This window comes from Rousettus aegyptiacus, unplaced genomic scaffold, assembly GCF_014176215.1.
Source record: "Rousettus aegyptiacus isolate mRouAeg1 unplaced genomic scaffold, mRouAeg1.p scaffold_m13_p_4, whole genome shotgun sequence".
NCBI classification, from domain to species: domain Eukaryota; kingdom Metazoa; phylum Chordata; class Mammalia; order Chiroptera; family Pteropodidae; genus Rousettus; species Rousettus aegyptiacus.
Window position 1 is genome coordinate 79,946,844 of NW_023416307.1, and position 18,810 is coordinate 79,965,653.

Genomic DNA, 18,810 nt, shown 5'->3' on the forward strand with positions numbered 1-18,810 from the left:
TTCTACTAACACTTTTCCTTCATCTGTTCCTGGAGCACACCAAACTATTTTCTACTTCAGGATCTTTGTATTTGCTACTTTCTGTGACTGCCTCTTTTCTTGACACTTTCTTTCCCTAGGTCATTTCTATTAACGATAATTCATTTAAAATGTCATCTCTAAGAGACAGTCCCTGTTAATCTTGTCCAAAGTAGGCTGTCTTCATTATTATCTATCACAGAATCATATTAAGTATTAATAACATATGTACATATGTATATATAACACATATGTAGTACATATAAATGTAATATCACATATATATGGTTAAATTATATATATAATAACATATATTATAATAGTTTATATGTTATATATAATTATATATATGTTTTATATATATATATAATTTTATATAATTTAACTATATGTTCTGGATATCTTTTCCTGTGCCAATGTTAGCATGTTCACCTTGTTTTTCATGCATCTCTAATGAATAGTGTAGCATATACACATAACAGGTTCTTAAATAACATAGAATTATAAGATGTGTCAATAGTTAATGCAGTACAGTAAATCAAATAATCTTGTTGAGGGAGGGATTGGGTAGGTATTATTGTTGGTCTTAATTCTTTCATTTAAAAATTCTATCCCCTCTCAAAAATATTAATGCCGTTTCTTTTTGTCAACAAACATCTACTATAAGCCTAACATGTGTTAAAATATCACATTAGGGGATAGAAATTTTATACCATGGTGAGCTAAATGTGATCTATTATCTGGATGTTATATTCTAATAAAAAAGGCAAAAATATTTACATTATTTAAAAAAATGTAAATTTCCAACTTTGATTATGATTATAGAAAAGTATAGATTGTATCATATAAGTTTTAATATAAAATACAAATTAAATATGTGTTAGAAATATAAAAATATATATTTCTGGCAGAAATAATTGTGTATGAAAGCTCTGAGATCTGACTGGATTTGTATTTTCTCTTTATAAAGAGGTAACTTTCACTACTGTTTAAAGTATAGGACTGAAGAGGTCCAAAATAGATATAAAGAAATCTGTGGGCTAATGCTAGAATACCAGAGATGAATGTTGTACTTTGGATAAGAATGACAGCGATAGAGATGAAGATATTTAAATGGTTTTAATAAAAGTTCAGCATACAGAATTTCAAAAACTGTTCAAAATAACTAATCATTATTCAATATCAAATGTAGCCAGCTTTATTTTTTTACATAGCAGCTATCATAAAATGACAGCTTCTCTCTTTCAGTATTTGTTGGTTATCTTTCTTTGTCACTTCCCATACTCTCTTTGAAATAATTTGCCATGATAATGTAGACATTATTATTATTATTATTATTATTTATTTTCTTCTCTGTTCCTAGAACCTAGGTCAGTGCCTAAGAGCAGACACATGATAAATATTTATTAGATGAAAGACTGAATTTGGGAGCAAGACAAAATAAGAGCCAAAATATCTTTTATGTTTTCAGTTTCTGAAACTGGGATGAATGGTTAGTGATGTAATTTATTGAATTTGGGAACACTGGGAGAGTACCAAGTATGGGGTGGAGGGGAGGGGAAGTCATAAATATAGTTTAGGACATTTTGAGTCTGAGGTGGGCAGATAAATAAATAATTACAAATAATTAATAGAATTCTTTATATATTTTGGATATTACGCCCCTATCAGAGGTGTTGTTTGCATCTGCCATTCAGATGATTGTCTTTTGTCTTGCTGATGGTTTCTTTTGCTGTGCAGAAACTTTTTAGTTTGATATAGTCCCATTCATTCATTTTTTAAAATTTTACTTCCTTTACCTTTGAAGTCAAATTTATGAAATTCTGCCTAAATCCCTTGTCCATAAGTTTAGTACCTACGTTTTCTTCTATGCAATTTTTTGTTTCATGTCTTATATTTAGTTTGTTGATCCATTTTGAGTTAATTTTTATATATGCTGATAGATAGCAGTCTAGTTTAATTCTTTTGAGTGTGGTTTTTTAATTTTCTCAACACCGGTTATTGAATCGGCTTTCATTTCTCCATTGTATGATTTTGGTTCCTTTGTCAAAAATTTTTTGCCCACGTATATGAGGGTTTGTTTCTGGCCTCTCAATTCTGTTCATTTGGTCTGTGAGTATGTTTTTCTGCCAATACCATGCTGTTTTGATTATTGACACTTCATATAACTCAACAACAAAAAACAAACAAATAATCCAGTTAAAATATGGGCAGAGGACCTAAACAGATACTTCTCCCAAGAATACATTCAAATGGTCAATAGTCATGCAAAAAGATGCTCAATTTTTCTAGCTATTAGGGAAATGTTCATTAAAACCACAATAAAATATTACCTCACAACTGTTAGAATGATTATCATCAACAGGACAATAATAATACATGTTGGGGAGGTTGTGGGGAAAAAGGAACCCTCATACACTGCTGGTAGGAACGTAAATTGGTACAACCACTATGGAAAATGGTATGGAAGTTCCTCAAAATATTAAGAATAGAATTACCATGTAACCTAGAAATTCCTCTTCTGGAGATCTACCAAAATATTTGAAAACATTTATTTGTAAAGATATGTGCCCCTCTATGTTCATTGCAGCATTATTTACAGTGGCCAAGACATGGAAACAACCAAAATGGTCTTTGATAGATGATTGGATAAAGATGTCATACTTATATACAATGGAGTAATAATCAGCCATAAGAAAAGATAAAGTGCTGTCAATTGTGACAACATGGATGGATCTTGTGATAATCATGCTAAGTGAAATAAGGTAGACAGAAAGAGTTGAGAACCATATGATTTCACACCTATGTGTGAAAGCAACAAACAAACATGACAAACAAACAAAGAGTCATGGACAGAGATAGTGGATTAGTGGTTATCAGAGAAAAGGGGAATAGGGAGGAGGTAAATAGGGGTAGAAGGGATGAAATATTTGGTGATGGAACAAAATATGACTTTGTGTAATGAACACAAATGCAATATACATATGATGTATTACTGAATTGTACACTTGAAATATATTTAATTTTATTAACCAATGTCACCTGAATGCTTTTAATTAAAAGAAAGAAATAACTAATAGGTAGGTATACAGGTATACAACAGAAAATGAATTGTGATTGAAAACATACATTTTGAAATTGTTTAAATATAGGACTTAAATTTCTGTGGATAAAGAGGAGATTGACTAGCGATCAAAGTGTTTGATTAAGTCTATAATATAAACTTGAGAAAATCCAACTTTTAATGGCTGGGTAAAGAATCATTATTTAAAAACAATAAACAAACAAAAATAAATAAAAATAAACAAAAATGATCAGAGATGTAGGGTAAAAACTATCAAAGGATAATTTCATGAAAGCGAGAAAAGAGAACTTTAACAAGGAGGAAAGGTCATCACTAATTAATTTGTTGGGAGATAAAATGATATGAAGATCAGAAATGTACATTGGGTTTAACTAGTAATATGGTTTCCATTGATGTCTTTAGCTACATTTATATATATATATATATATATATATATATATATATATATATATAGTGTGTATGTGTGTATGTGTGTGTGCATGTGCGCGCACGTGAAAGTTAGGGGAGAGAAGATACATTGGGGTAAATAGAAAATACAAAGATGGAGAATGATGATATTCTGTGGTTCTTTCCAAGAGATTGCCTATTAAAAAAAGTTAGTTTTGGAGGGATTTGGAGTTCTAGGATATTTTAAAATGGGAGAAAAAAATGTTTGAATGCTGAATATCATTTAGAGTAAAAGTGGGTTAAAAATAAAATCATTGATATCTAATATTCCTAAGAAGATGAGAGGTATGAGACCCAAAACATAGATAAAAATATAGAATTTTATAAGAGATACTTCTATTAAAACAGAAGTGAGGGGGGAAAAAACGAATAGATAGAATTTGAAGATGTTCCAGTCGAATGATTTTTATTTAACCTGTGATTTAGGAGGCAATTTCATCTGATAAAAAGTGGGAAAGTTTTGGTGGGAAGTTAGAAACACAGGATATGAGAAAACTTCAGAAATAGCAATTGCGGAGAATAAGAAATTAACTGAGAAATTACTGTAAGATTGACAGGAAGCATAAGTGGTCCAGGTTTAAGGCAGGAGATTATGAATTTTTAAAAATATGCAGTTTTATAATAATAAAAATAATACCAAATGCATAGAACTTACTGTGAACCAGGTATTGTTCTATATTTTTACATTTTTAAAATTATATAATTAAAGAAGATATATAATTTGTTTAAGGTCAGACAGCTAATAAGTGTTGATGCTAGATTAACGATTTGTACCATTAGTCATCAATGGTGTGTGCTGTTACAACCAATTGAATTTTTACCCTACCTTTGCTATCAACATACCAACCAATTCTTCCAAAGCCAGCAATTAGAAAGAAAAACCATGACTCTATAATATTTCTCTCCATTCTTCAAATATTCAATAATGAATTATTTATTCTCTAGATAATTCAATACATTTTTACCCTCAGATACAAACTTTCCAAGATATTTTTTTCCACTTCCAGTAGATATTCTTTTATCTCATTTTAATTACAATAGGGGCATTTGTTAATTTTCACATGCCCTGTTTCTCTCCCATAGTAATATCTTTATTTATTTATTTAGAGAAAGACCAAAGCCAGTATGAACCTATCTCCTACTTGTTCCCACTCTCCTGGTTAGAAGAGAGGACATCAGACTTTGGTACATTTAGGGCAACTACTCCTCATATAAACCTTAAACAGCAAAGAAATATGTACACATAGAAGAATTGCACAAATTTCCCAACCTCAAGCAAATAACCATGCTTCTTTGGATTAGCTGAATTACAAAGCAATATTTTATTACCCACTGCAATTCATTGTTAGTTTTTTGATAATTGAACATATCATAAACAACATATATTATACTTTTTCTTATTCATAGATCCAAGAATAAAAACTGCTCAATAAATATCAAAACAAAACCATTAGCATACAATACAATTAAATTCCATTTTTGCATGATGTAAATTAGCTATGAATAGAAATTTTTCTAATTATTGTTAACAATTTATCTTTTAAGTTATTAGAATTTTCACCAGAAAATTGTGCATTGCATTGATGAAGTATCCCGTAGGATACATTGGGTATATTCAAAAGGGGGAAATGAAGAGAATTTTGGTGAAGAACCTATTCACAAACGGGATGAGAAATGGTAGGCTATTATGGGGATACCCTTAAAACTGAAGCAGCAAAGACACTAAGATTGTGTGTGTGTGCATGTGTGTGTGTGTGTGTGTGTGTGTGTGTGTGTGTGTCTATGCATATTGAGTTTATAATGTCATTGATCTGGAACTTTAATCAGCCTTAAAATAGTAAAAATCTTGCCATTTGCAACAACATGGAGCATAGATGAAGACATATGCTACGTGAAATAAACAAAACATTAAGAAAAATACTGTGTGATATAACTTATATGAGGAATCTATTAGAGTGAAGGGAAAATAAGAGATGTTGTTCAAAAAGTGCAAAATTAGTTACGCAAGATGAAAAAATTCTAGAGATCTAATGTACAGTATGGTTACTATAGTTAATAATACTGTATTTTATATTTGAAATTTGCCACAGGATAGATCTAAAGTGTTCTTACCACAAAACAAAAAAAAAACATGGTGACTATGTAAGGAGATGGTTATGTTAATTAGCTTGATTTCGGTGATCATTTCACAATGTCCATGTATTTCAAAACATCAAGTTGTACTTCTTAAATATATAAAATTTTTATTTGCCAATTATACTACAATAATGCTAGGGGGAAAAGAGATTTCCTTTGATCTATACAAATGGAGTAGGAGAAAAATGTGTCTTGTTCTCAGTCAAGACAAATCTGTGTTACTCACACAAAAAAGCTTGAATAAAGAAGTGAAGAAACATTTTTTGGAGTAATGTGGTGTGTAGTCTTACCTATTGTTTTGTAACAGGACTAGCAATTTTGGTTTTCAGGCTTGATAAGAACGCTATTCATTTAGTATGACAGCTCAACAATGTGAAATACTTACGGTCTCTGAACTAGTAAAGTAAAAGCTAGTTCTTACTTTCCCCCCCCCCTATCCATGAGAACTATTATTCCACATTTGAAAGTACAATGTAAATTTTATAAGGTTCCCAGCAGTAAATTTTGTCATTTTTATTCTAGAGAGGCTGATAAAGGGAGGAAATGGGAGGGAGTCAGAACCACTGCAGAGTTCGACTCGGTTTGCTGTTTGTCACCGCCTAAACTCATCATGGATACAGGGTTATGAAAGAAACCTGCTGGAAGAATAAGGATTTTACTAGAACATTTGTAAGTTATATTAAAGTGAGATTTATATTGATACTTAAGATAAAAATTAATGCTTACTTTGTTAGCTGCTGTGATGTAAGAAAATGTATAGTGTTGAGAAACATTATCCTCTCAGCCAGAAAAAGTTATACAAGTTATAAACAGAATAGAGGAAATGAAGGGTATGGGGGAAACAAACAAAAAAAACCGATCTATGTTTTTTTAAGAAAATGTGTAGGAAAAAGAGTAAAGAAGAAAATAGAGAAAGGCAGGGACGACCACAACATAAATTTGAGAAATAGGAACATTAAAAATAAGAAAGAAAAATGGTACTAATACCATTATTTTAAAAAGCGTAGAAAAATAAAAGTTGAAGGAATAAGCATAAAATAGAAACTGACACGAAAATATTCTCATTCACTTATTTTTACTGTGTATTATTCAATATATATTTTTGAGTTATAGCATGCATTATTTACTTTGAAATTATTTTAACTTATCTTTAACTCCATTTCTCAAAGTTTAATAATTTAAATGTACAACTCTCAGTTCAGATATCAGCTTAATAAAGCCTTTAATCAGCTTACATATATTGCCACAGGAGAGAGACTATGTAGCATAGTGGATAAAAGCTCGGACTTCTCCTGGTTTCAAAATAAAATACTTGGTAAAGGATTCACTCTCCATGTTTCAATTTTTTCAAATGTAAAATGTAGTTGGTTACAATAATACTGTCACAGGCTTTGGCCATGAGTATTACATGAATTAATACATGAAAACACTAAAATTAATTATTATTAAATAGTATGTGCTTAATAATATTACCATTATTATCAACATCTGTAGTGTATTAATCTGTACCTATTCATAAATAGTTCTAATAATATTTTATTAGATTATACTGTTTTCTAAACTGTTTATTTCTAATTCATTTAAGGGATGCGTAAAAGTTGCCAAAATCATATAAAGTGTTCTCTTATTCTGCTTTCCCTATGTTAGCATTTTATGTAACCATGGTACAATTTCAAACATCAGGAAATTAACATATTCTAATATGTTGATTTATTAGACCTATAGGCCTAATAAAATTTTATCAGCTTTTCCAGGAACATATTATTTCTGTTTCAGGATTCTATCCAGGATCCACATTATTTATAGTATTATATTTCAAGTTTATATTTTCTCAGCCTTTGTCTTTCATCGTGCTGATACTTGAAGAGTATTGATAAATTAATCATTTTATTGAATATCCCTTAATTTAGATTTATCTAATAATCTCTCATCATAGCAGTAATGATATTCATTTTTTGAAAGAATACTGTGGAAAGAATGCCAAAGAAACAATGCCGTATTCTTTTTAGTGAATCATATCAAATGGTTTATAAATTAATACATTTTACTATACATGTTGATAAATTTAATCACTTACTTAATGTGGCTTTCATGTCTCTCCATGGTAAAGTTACCGTCTTTCCCTTTGTATGTAACAAATCTCTTGGGGAGATAATTTGAGATTACAAAATCCTGATTCTTATTATATTTTTGCCTGATAATTTGATCAATTTTAAACAGATCTTATCTTCAAGATTTACTATTGTGGTATTTGCTTAATGGTGATTTTCTATTTTCCATTTACCTTCTTTATCATTTTGAATTGTAAGAAAGAAGTCTGCCTGTCATTCCTCAATATTTATATAGTAGATTATTTTAGCGATAGGAACTTATGAACTTTTATGGGTTAAAGTTCAATATTATCATTTATTTTGCTGTTCGAAATTTTTTTCTAGTTTTTCCATTAGGAAATTCTTCAGAATCCTATGTTTTCTCAGTAAGCCCTTATCTTTTTTGAATACTTCTTTACTTTCTGACAACATATGATGTTTCAGCTCTTTATTTCCTCTGCCCTGAAGTCATTCACTTCTCTAAGGAGTCAAGGTTCCTTTCATAAGAGAATGGTATTAGAAAGCAAAATGAAACACTAGACATGCTGATTTATAGTAGGGTGTTATTGCTTCCAGCATACATACATGTATATGTGTATCAATATGATTGTATTTATCTCTGTGTGTACACATACATATATAGCTACATATGTATATGAGCACAGAGATTGTTAGGTTTGTATATTAAACACAATGAGTTTATAATGGCATTTTATAGCAAATATCTCAGTATAAAGTTAAAAATCTGACTAAATGTTGAAAACATATCCACATATATTTTTGCTGGATACTCAGCCAATATGAGTTATGGGAAACTCTAGGACAGCTGCAGGTTTGTGAAAACACATATGTGCTCAAAAAACAATAGGCTTGGTAGGGAAGCAAACTTAACTGGAATTGTAAACATGAGGAAGAGGAGACAAGAGAAAGAGAAATCAAAAGGGAAGGAGTTAACTAAATTAACTAGGGCAGTGTGGTAAGAGGAAAATAGAGCAGGACTCAAATTTAACTATTTAATACCAGAGGGACCTCTAGGGGTAAGGGGAGAAGAAGGAGAAGAAGTAGTTGGAGAAGGAGAAGGTGAAGGAGAAGAAGGGGGAGAAAGAAGAACTAGAGAAATTGAGATTTAAAGAAAAACTTCAAAGATAAGATTATCATTGAAAGATAAATTTATTTCTGATCTCAAATTTGAATGAGAAAAAAATAATTGAACCTATGAAGGTTTTTTCAAAATGCCAATAGGATGAGCAAAATGCAGAATGAAAAATAATATTTTTATTCTTAATAGTAATACTGAGATATGGAATATTGGACCTGAAACCTATTAAAAGTTAAATATAAAGTAAAATGTGAGAATTATCCTTTAAATTGGACCCAATAAGAAACATGTAACAATTAAACTAGTAGTTCATTTTAGAATGTAATAAATATATTTATGGTTTACAACTCTTAATAGAGATCAGAAACAAATGAGGGTAAGACAAGTCATTTTAATTGTAGGTCATCTTCAAACAAAAGTGAACTGAGGGTGATGTAGAAAAGGAAAGGCGAAGGAGGTTATTCTTGGTCACTTGAGTCCAACACTGTGGGTTAACATTGTTACTAAACACATTATTTGGAAGGAAAAACATGTCCCTCTTTCAGTGACACTCCTGGGAAATTTTTAGACAGGATTAAGTAATTAGGCCTGGCATGGTAGAAACTGTGTGCTTGTGTGAATATAATGTATCCAACCACAAGTTCCATAACATGAACCCACACAGGATATGGATAGCAGAATAATGGCCCACTTGAAGATATCCCAAGTCCTAATCTCTAGAAATTTTGAATATGCTACTGGGCATTGAAAAAGGGATTTTGAGTGTTATTAAGATTATAAACCTTTAGATGAGAAGATTTTTCAAGATTAGCTGGGTAGTCCTAATCTAATTACAAGAGTCTTTAAAATCTGAGATGAGAAGTGAGAAAGATTTGACTTGCTATTAGAGGCTTTGAAGAAGAATGAAGGGGACTACAAACCAAGGAATGAGGTGGCTTTTGAAAGCTAGGATTAGCACATAGCCAGCAAACAAACAAACAAACAACCCTCCCAAAATAAAAAACAAAACAAACAAACAAGCAAACAAACAAAACAGAGCTTTTGGTTCTATATGTAAAGGGACAACAACTGAACCTAACAACAAATTCTCCCTTAAAGCCTCTGGAAAGGAATGCAACACTCTGATATTTTGATCTTAGCCCAGTGAGTCTTGTGTCAAACTTCCAACTTGTAGAATTGTAAGATCATCGATTTGCATTGTTTTAAGCCATTAATTTCTTGTAAATTATTCTAATTGTGGTAATTTGTTATACAGCAGTAGGAACTAATACACTGGGTTTTGCCATAATTCTGTATACATACATAGAAAAAAATCAGCAAATTGAAAGGACTGAATTAAAAACTGTTGCACTAAAATGGCAAAAGGGAAATTAATCTTTGTTCAGCATTTATTATGCATTAAATGTGTTTAGCATCTTTCAAAAAGTTATATATAATCACTTCAGTAACTCTATGAGATAAATATAATTTTACTAATTCAATACAAGTAGAAACCAATGTTCTTTGGGAGAGATTGAATAACACTGTGAAGGGTATGTAATTGTGAAAGAGTGAGATTATAATATGCAGCTAAGTCAGCCTTCAAATTTATATCTACAAGAGGCTATGTTTCTTAAAACATCTGGTCTGTGTAAGTCCTATGATATGCGCTTTAAATGTAGTATCTTATTTACAAAGTGTTTCTGCGATCTACTAGAAGCAAGCACTTTAAAGAAGGAAACATCAGTCAGAACTTTTTTTTATTAAAGATTAAATTAGAACAAAGACTGAACCTTGAATGTGAGATGGGTGATGAAAGGCGTTTAGGTTGCTGGAGAATAGTAAGAAAAGCAGCAGGAAGCTGGAAAGCTGCATTTGTGTTTCGCATTGCTTTCTCTCTCACTGTCTCTCTCTCTCTCTCTCTCTCTCTCTCTCTCTCTCTCTCTCTCTCTCTCTCTATATATATATATATATATATATATATATATATATATATATCAAAAACATTCACAACACTAGAATTATGTGTGTATATAATATAAAATGTGTATATGACTATGCACATTTTATAATATTGATATTGGCTTTTGATGTATATTTATGTAGGCTATTTTGTCTCATCTGACCATACTAATAAAATGTGAATGTTCATTAAATAAACAGAACATGGGAATTCACCTAATTGTTAAAAAAATAAACTTTAAGAAACACATAAGACTTATGGCTAAAGAATATTTTGTTTCTTATTTATAATCTATGATAACAATTTTAGAAATATAGATTATAACTGTAATCTATAGCATATTTATAATTCATAATCTGTACTTATTTAAGCTATATTCTAGAAGTACAACCTGGAAGTAATTTTAAAGCTCTAGTTTTAAGAACATAAGCAACCTTTGCTGTTTTATAGTGAATCACTCACTATGTAGTTAAAATTCTATTTAAATTTTGACTGTCCCACCAGAAGCAATGAGACAATTTTGTTCAATTTCCTTTCATTTTTTCTTCTGGTTTTGCCAACAGAATGAAATATTGGCATGCATGCTCCATTTATTTTGTGAGGTATAATAATATGCTGTACTATTTTGACCTTTTTGAAAGTATGAAATTTAATTAGTTGACTATTTTCCACTAGTCATCATCTCAACCTCATTGAGTTGTAAGAAAGGGTAGGCTAGCCATAAAATGTGTGAAAAATGATTAAGGATTTAACATTTCATATATCTTTAATCCTCATGATCCTTTCAGTTCTGTTTCAGGAATCTCAGATGTACAACCAGCATTTGATCGTATTGAAGTCATGATAATTATAGTACAGTGCTCATTACAACACATATATTACAATGCTTAAAAAAAAATTTAGCTCACTCTCACATATCTAGGAAATGATACCCCTTTAAAGTGAATGTACAGTGCACTGGAGAAGGATATTTGCCATGAGGAACATTATTTAGTATTTTGATATCTAGGAGTTTTGCTCTTTACTGCTACCGAAATGAAGGGCAGTTATTAGATGAAGAGGTACTGTAAGATACATGAAAGAAATAATCTATTCTGTTCCACTATTTTAAAAATATTTTATTATAAGTCTTAAATATTTTCTACCAGTTTATATTAATTAATAAATAAATCTGTGCTTCCAGAAAATAATAAATAGAGCACTTCAGCATTGTTTTTTAGAATGAATATATGGATAATAGAAATTGCATATGTAGTACTTTGGTTAAATAACTACATTTCTGGAAAATGAATTTCCTATTCTAGAAATAACTTTTGAACATGTGTGATTTATTTATTTTTTATTCAAATGTTTATTTCTTTTTGTGAAATGCTAAATTATAGCCATCATTAAAGTACACGATATTTTAACGTAAATGCGGTATTCTAGCTTTCCAATTGCTATCCAAGGAAGATCTGGAAAAAGGAAAATTTTTCTTTGTCACTTCTTAATGATTATCTATTTCCTATGTACTGTACACAAATTTAGTTAAAGGTAAAAATGACTTTTTTAACAAATACCCATTACCATAAGTATGAGTGCTTAAAATGATCTGTACTGGCATATTAAGTTTACTAAGATTTTTAAATCTAGGACATTTTAAACATGTTTGCTGTTGTTTGTGAAACTTGGGAAGCAGACAATTCTTCACTTACTGTCACCATGACACACACATACACACACAAATACTGAAAAACAGCATTATTCTGTTCCAAATGATTTAAGGAGATAGGCTTCAATCAGAAAAGTATTTTCTTTTTATATACTTATAGTTTCATCTTCCTCAACATTCTCATTGGTTCTCTGAGCTCTTCTGCCCATGGCTAAATTCATTTCTCTGTGCCACTAAATCAAATACTAATCAGACTCTTTCCCTCAAAATGACATATTTTAAAATAATTCTAGTCCACTTATGCACTTTGTATGAATGGGAACACTTTAATTAAGCCAAGTGAACAGGCTTTGAATTGTTACACAGTAATTCACACTAAGGGAATAGTTATAAACAGTATAATAATTCAAGTCCATGAATATATTTTTATTATTACAAAGTGATATTTTAAAAATTCTCATTTGTTTGAGAAAGCACAGGAGGACACTTACACTTATGATACCACTTTCCTAAAATGAAAATGATCCTGTGAAATACAGAAGCTAAGGCCAAAAGAGAACGTCTAGATGCCAGATTTGTTAATCTTCATTAAAAGAGTCAATGTATTTTGTAATGAGTCTTTGGCTTCTCTCTTGCAATGGCAGAACACAAGAGAAAAATATTTTTTAAAAACCTATTTACATATGCATATTTTGATGTGTTTTTTAAATACAAAATAATACTGTATATGTTAATTGTAACATGTTTGAAAAATTATTTGGCAGCTACGCAGAATTTCTGATTTCATGCGTAATGCCATCAACAAAGGTTTGTCCTCAAGTCTAGATTGTGACATTCAGGAGTGGTAGATAAAACATGTGGAATATGGAAGTTGTGTTAATTTTTATAATGGCAGCCACTGTATTATTTTATTATTTATTATTACTATTCTCATCAGGTAGTTATGATTCTTCTAACACAACTTAAAGCATCTCATGGATGATCTCTTCTCTTTAATATCTTTTTTGCCTAAAATCACATTTCAGGTAGTACTCAAGATGTTCACATTTTCAGCTCTTCCACTAAGATTCTGCCTAAATAGTCAGAGAGGAGGTAGCAACATAGGTAACATATCCTTCAGACCAAATTTCAGATGTCATGTTATCACTATTATTCTTTATGAGTGTGTGTGTGTGTGTATGTGTATGTGTGTGTTGACATTTTAAGTAATAAATGGAAACAGTTTTTTTAAGTAAACTTTTTATTAGATATGCATATCATAGTGTTATGATATTTATCATAGTGCTATAACTATGCTAGACTTTATATAAAAAACATGTTGATTAGTTACTTAATTTAGAATTATGTCTACTGCTGTTAACCAATATTTCTGATTCTCTTTTTGTGTGTTGTTTCTCCATTTCTTTGAAATTAGAGGAGGCATAGTGAACTGCTTTTAAGCAGAATTTATTTTGCTTCACTTTTAGGTGGACACATTTAACATTTAAAAACCAGTTTGTTTTCCATACTTTTTCCACAGGTCACCATGAAAATGGAACCACAAAGGTGTTAGGTAGTTAAGTAGACATGAGCGACCAGGGAATGAAGGCCCTACTAAAGACCTCCCTTAGGACCTCACCGAAACACCCATATTATAGTTAGAAATTATCCCTATATCCCGAGGCACAAAGGAGTAAAAAGCCAGAAAATAGCCGCTGGCTTGAGTCCAGCCACAAGTGCTTGCATAATTAGTACTATACTAACCTTCTTATAACTTTAGCCTTATTATGCCATCATCATATCATGTATATGCCTGGATGTTCATGAATCTAATTATAACAATGTTCATAAATCTAATTATAACAGACCGAAATCTGGAGGACCTCATACGTAGTAGGCAAGGGATTATATAACAGTGAAATGTCAATCAAAATGATCTCACATGCCAGTCATCTAGCACCACCCCTGTAAACATACATCCAGAAGCCAATATAAGACTCACATCCCGAGTTCCACGATGCTGCAGGCTTCTTTGGCATAATGTATTTTTTTTTAAGTACTTTCAATAAATCTCATTTTTCCTAAATCTTGCTGATCAATAATTCTTTATTGTGTCGGCAGAAAGAATTAAGGACCCTTTAGAGCCAACAGGGCAACAAAAGATTTTAGATCTCCCCAAGGTAACATTGATATGAATCTTCCATGAAATCAGAGTATTTTGGAATGAGAAGTCACCACCTAAGGGGAGTACTCTTAGAGAATTGCCTGAACTCACAGTGAGCAATTAACTTAGATGTTTTAAGTAAATGGTATTTTTGTATTATTTTGGATTATTTGTTACTGAGAGACTGAATGATAATTTTATTCTAAATAATAGTAATATTGTTTAGAATAAAATAATAGCTGAAATATTTACCAGTGGTACAGATAGAAGGGGTGCATGTGTGTGTGTGTATGTGTGTGTGTGTGTGTGTGTTTAATAAGTAAAAACAGGTACATGATCTAAAGAACTGTGGATGAGTAAATTGAATAACATCATCACATGAAGAAGAACAGGAAAAATAAACAGAGATTACACATGAAATTTTTCTGTGAAGAAATTCTACAAAACCAAAGCTACTGATGCCAGAAATTCCTTCTTATGACAAATTTACCCATGAGCTTCAGGTTTCTGTAAATACAGCCTATTGGACATTACCAGTGGTGTTTAAGGAAGCACCTCATATTCTATATTTTTAAATCCTAACTCATTATTTTCCCCCCAAAAGATTCTATAATTTATTTCATTACTTTCTTAGTCACTTTATCCAGAAACACAGAAATAACTGATTTCTTCTTCTCAACTTACCCTTTCACCTAGAAGCAAATCCTATGGATTCCAAATTTTTAACATAGTTCTCTTGTTCCTGTCTTTCTTTCCTGGTCCTGTGCTACTTCATTATTCCTTGTCTGTGACAGCCAATTAACCAGACTTCTTATATCCATTTAATTTAACATTTAACCAAACTTCTACAGAAATCCTTAGAGAAGTATTTTTAAATTGCAAATCTGGTCTTGTTACTTCCACATATGAAATCTTCAATGTTTCGAACCTCTCTAGGAGAAATTCTGATGGAATTCTGATCCTGTGAGATACCTCTTTTAAAAAATTATCTTGAACAAATGAGTTTAGGACTCACTTATGTTTGATAATTTATAAAGAACATAGATATATTAGAAACTCAAAGAATGCAAGCTTAATCTTGTTTAATTGATATTTTTTTCAAATTTACTTATCAATGAATCCCTTTTATTCATATATAATATCTATTAATACTCTACAGATTTGCTTTTCCACATGGACCCAAAGATAAATGTCAAATCTTTCAGAATGTTGTTTTAGCCCACTTACTTCTTCAGACCTATCTCTAGTCTTTAGTTTTCTGCTCTGGGATTAAGAAAAACATTGTATGTCTTTACACAGTCCTAGTTATATCTTCTTGTGTCTGCTTTTGCATTCTATCTAGAATGTCTTCCCACCAAAACATTATTTGCCTAACTCCTTCCTATTAAATCTTTATGTTTGAGGTCAGATGTAAACTATTCCTAAAAGTCTTCCTCATATTTCTATCATTATGATTTCCATAATAAATAGTAACAATCTATTTTTGTTTTTTCCTTTTTAAGAATAAAAACTTGAGATCAAGATTATCTGTTTTTTCTTGCATTTCAATTCCTGGGAGATGTTTTGTGCTCAAAAATATTCATTGAACAAATAAATGAACAAATGCATTTACAAAAAAATAAATAATATATTAAATGATAATTACGTGACTGACCATATATTACACAGGAATATGAATAGTCTTTAAAGTCCTGCACCACTTAACAATGAGGATACTTTCAGAGAAATTGGGTGATTTCATTGTTGTACAAACATCAAAGAGTATACTTATACAAACCTAGACATTACAGCTTACCACTGTAACTGAATGTGCTATACTTTGATACAACAGCAGCACAGTTGGTTTATTTACACCAGCATCACCACAAACAAGTGAGTAATCGTAGTGTAAGACCTGACAGTTTTTCTTTTTGTGAAGCCAAGGTAAGACTTAAGGCTTGATTTCTGAGGATTCTACTTCAAAACTCAAAGCTGGCTATCACCAATAAATGAACTGCCAGCCACAACTAGATAAAAATCCAGGTCACCTCCCCTCACTGAGGCACCTGTCTTTTATAGATCTTGGAACTGACTACTTGCTTTTTCTTTTCTCTTCTCATGCTATAAATTCCTTCTGTTATGTTTCAAATTCACCAATAAAGAGTAGGGCAGGAAACCCTAGGTTCCCACCCTCACCCTAATAAAAACAGAACCCCAGGCTCATGAACCTGCTCTCTCTCTCTCTCTCTCTCTCTCTCTCTCTCTCTCTCTCTCTCTCTCTCTCTCTCTCTCTCTCTCCCTCTCTCTCCCTCTCTCTCCCTCCCTCTCCTCCTCCCCCACTCCCTCTCTATCTTTCTCTCCACCACCCTACCTATGGCCCTGCTATTTTAGCTATATGTCCCCCAGGCTTGCCTCTATAAACTCTAGGGCTTGTAAGTAACAACTCCTTTTTTCTTCAGTTTCCTAATTCTTATTGGTGAATGATTTGTTACTATCATGATAAGAATCACAAGAGTTGTTCCAGTTTTAACACTGGTTGCCAAAGGGGAGATGTTTGTGGAAAGCTCATCTGGCCCAGGTGAGTGCCCCCTAGGCATTTCTAGCTGAGAGTATTGTTATCTAGACACTGAGTTGGCACAAAATGGTAATGTGTTGCCCGAGGACATTATCAATAGCTACATCACTAGATGATAAAATTTTTTCAGTTCTATTATAATCTGGAACTACTTTGTATGTATGGTCCCTTGTTGACTGATATGTTGTTAAATGACAAATATGACTTTATTTACATTATGACTATTTAAAATTATCAGCTTCAGTCATTGGCAAATTGTTTTATCTGTTCGTTTTTGTAACTACACCCAGATTTCAATTGTAGCTTCTTCTTGAATTCAAGATGGTTTTACCTAGATAATAGCACTTACTCCTCCACCCTGACTTCATCCTTCCACCCTTATAAATCTACTCCCTTAGTCATTAAGTCTTAGGGTGTAAGGTTCCAGCCAGTGTCAAATCTTTAAGAATGAAGGCTCAGGTCTATTGACCAGGAGGACAATAACTTTTGATTAAACTAAGGATAACATCTGGCTTTAGGTGTTTTTTTATCCCCAGGCCCATCAAGAGGAAACAGCCTCATCGACAATGGGACCAGATGGGATCCTGCCACAGCTGATTCCAGAACCTGACACAATACTCAATTATCTCAACTCTATCTAATTAATAGTACCCACAACCTACCCCACCCCCATTAGTTTCCATGACTGATGATTTTTCCCTATATAATTTATCCCCTTGAGACATCCAGAGAGCCAGGCCTTTGAGTGATAGCTTGCCTGGGTCTCTGGGACTTGCAACTCTCTAAAATAAATACTTTCTTTGCTACAAAACTTTCATGAATCTCATTGACTTAAGACGTGAGCAAATAGATGGACGCTTTTGCTCCAGTAATACTTTCAATTCTTTCAATAAGTGTGTTTTTATGTGATGAACTTATGTTAGGTATAAAAGCAGATTTCTCATTATCAAGGAATTATCATATTATGCTTTAATAATGTTCTGGTGAGATCAAATCCAAGACCCACGGAGCCAATTGAGATGAATTGTGAGCCTTTATTAGCCGGCCGGCGACTGACTCTCTACCACACAGGCTTAGAAGAGATCAGCCCCGAGCTCCCAGAAGAGGCAGTTTATATAGCCACCAGCACATCCCTGAGCAGATCACCACACCCTGGGTAACAGAATCCGAAGTAAATATTTAATACTGGCTTACTGGAAAATTGTCCACCCATAACAAATAACAGATTATAAGAGTTCCCTTTTGTGAGTTAGGTTCTCTCATAATCATGGACCACTTGTGTTTTGATTTACTGATTTTGCTTCTTATTCTCTGAATGGAAATGTTACCACGGGGGAATGTGAAATCCAGCATTGCCCCAGCTTCATACAGGAGAAGGATCGTGATGTTGTGTATTGTGCTTGGGTTCTTTACCACTGACACAGCAAAGAATTACAGGTCGACGAGATTTTTAAAAAGTGGGATTTATTGAAAGTACATTTTAGAAGGAGATGGACTACACTAAGGAAGGCTACAGCCCTGTAGAATTTGGGAGGTGAAGAGATAAGACAGTATGCCTCAAAGGGACCGATAGGTTTCCAGCCAGAAACACTGTAACAAGGCAGAAATGGAAAGGTCTGTTTATGTTTGGGCTGTGATGGTAGGA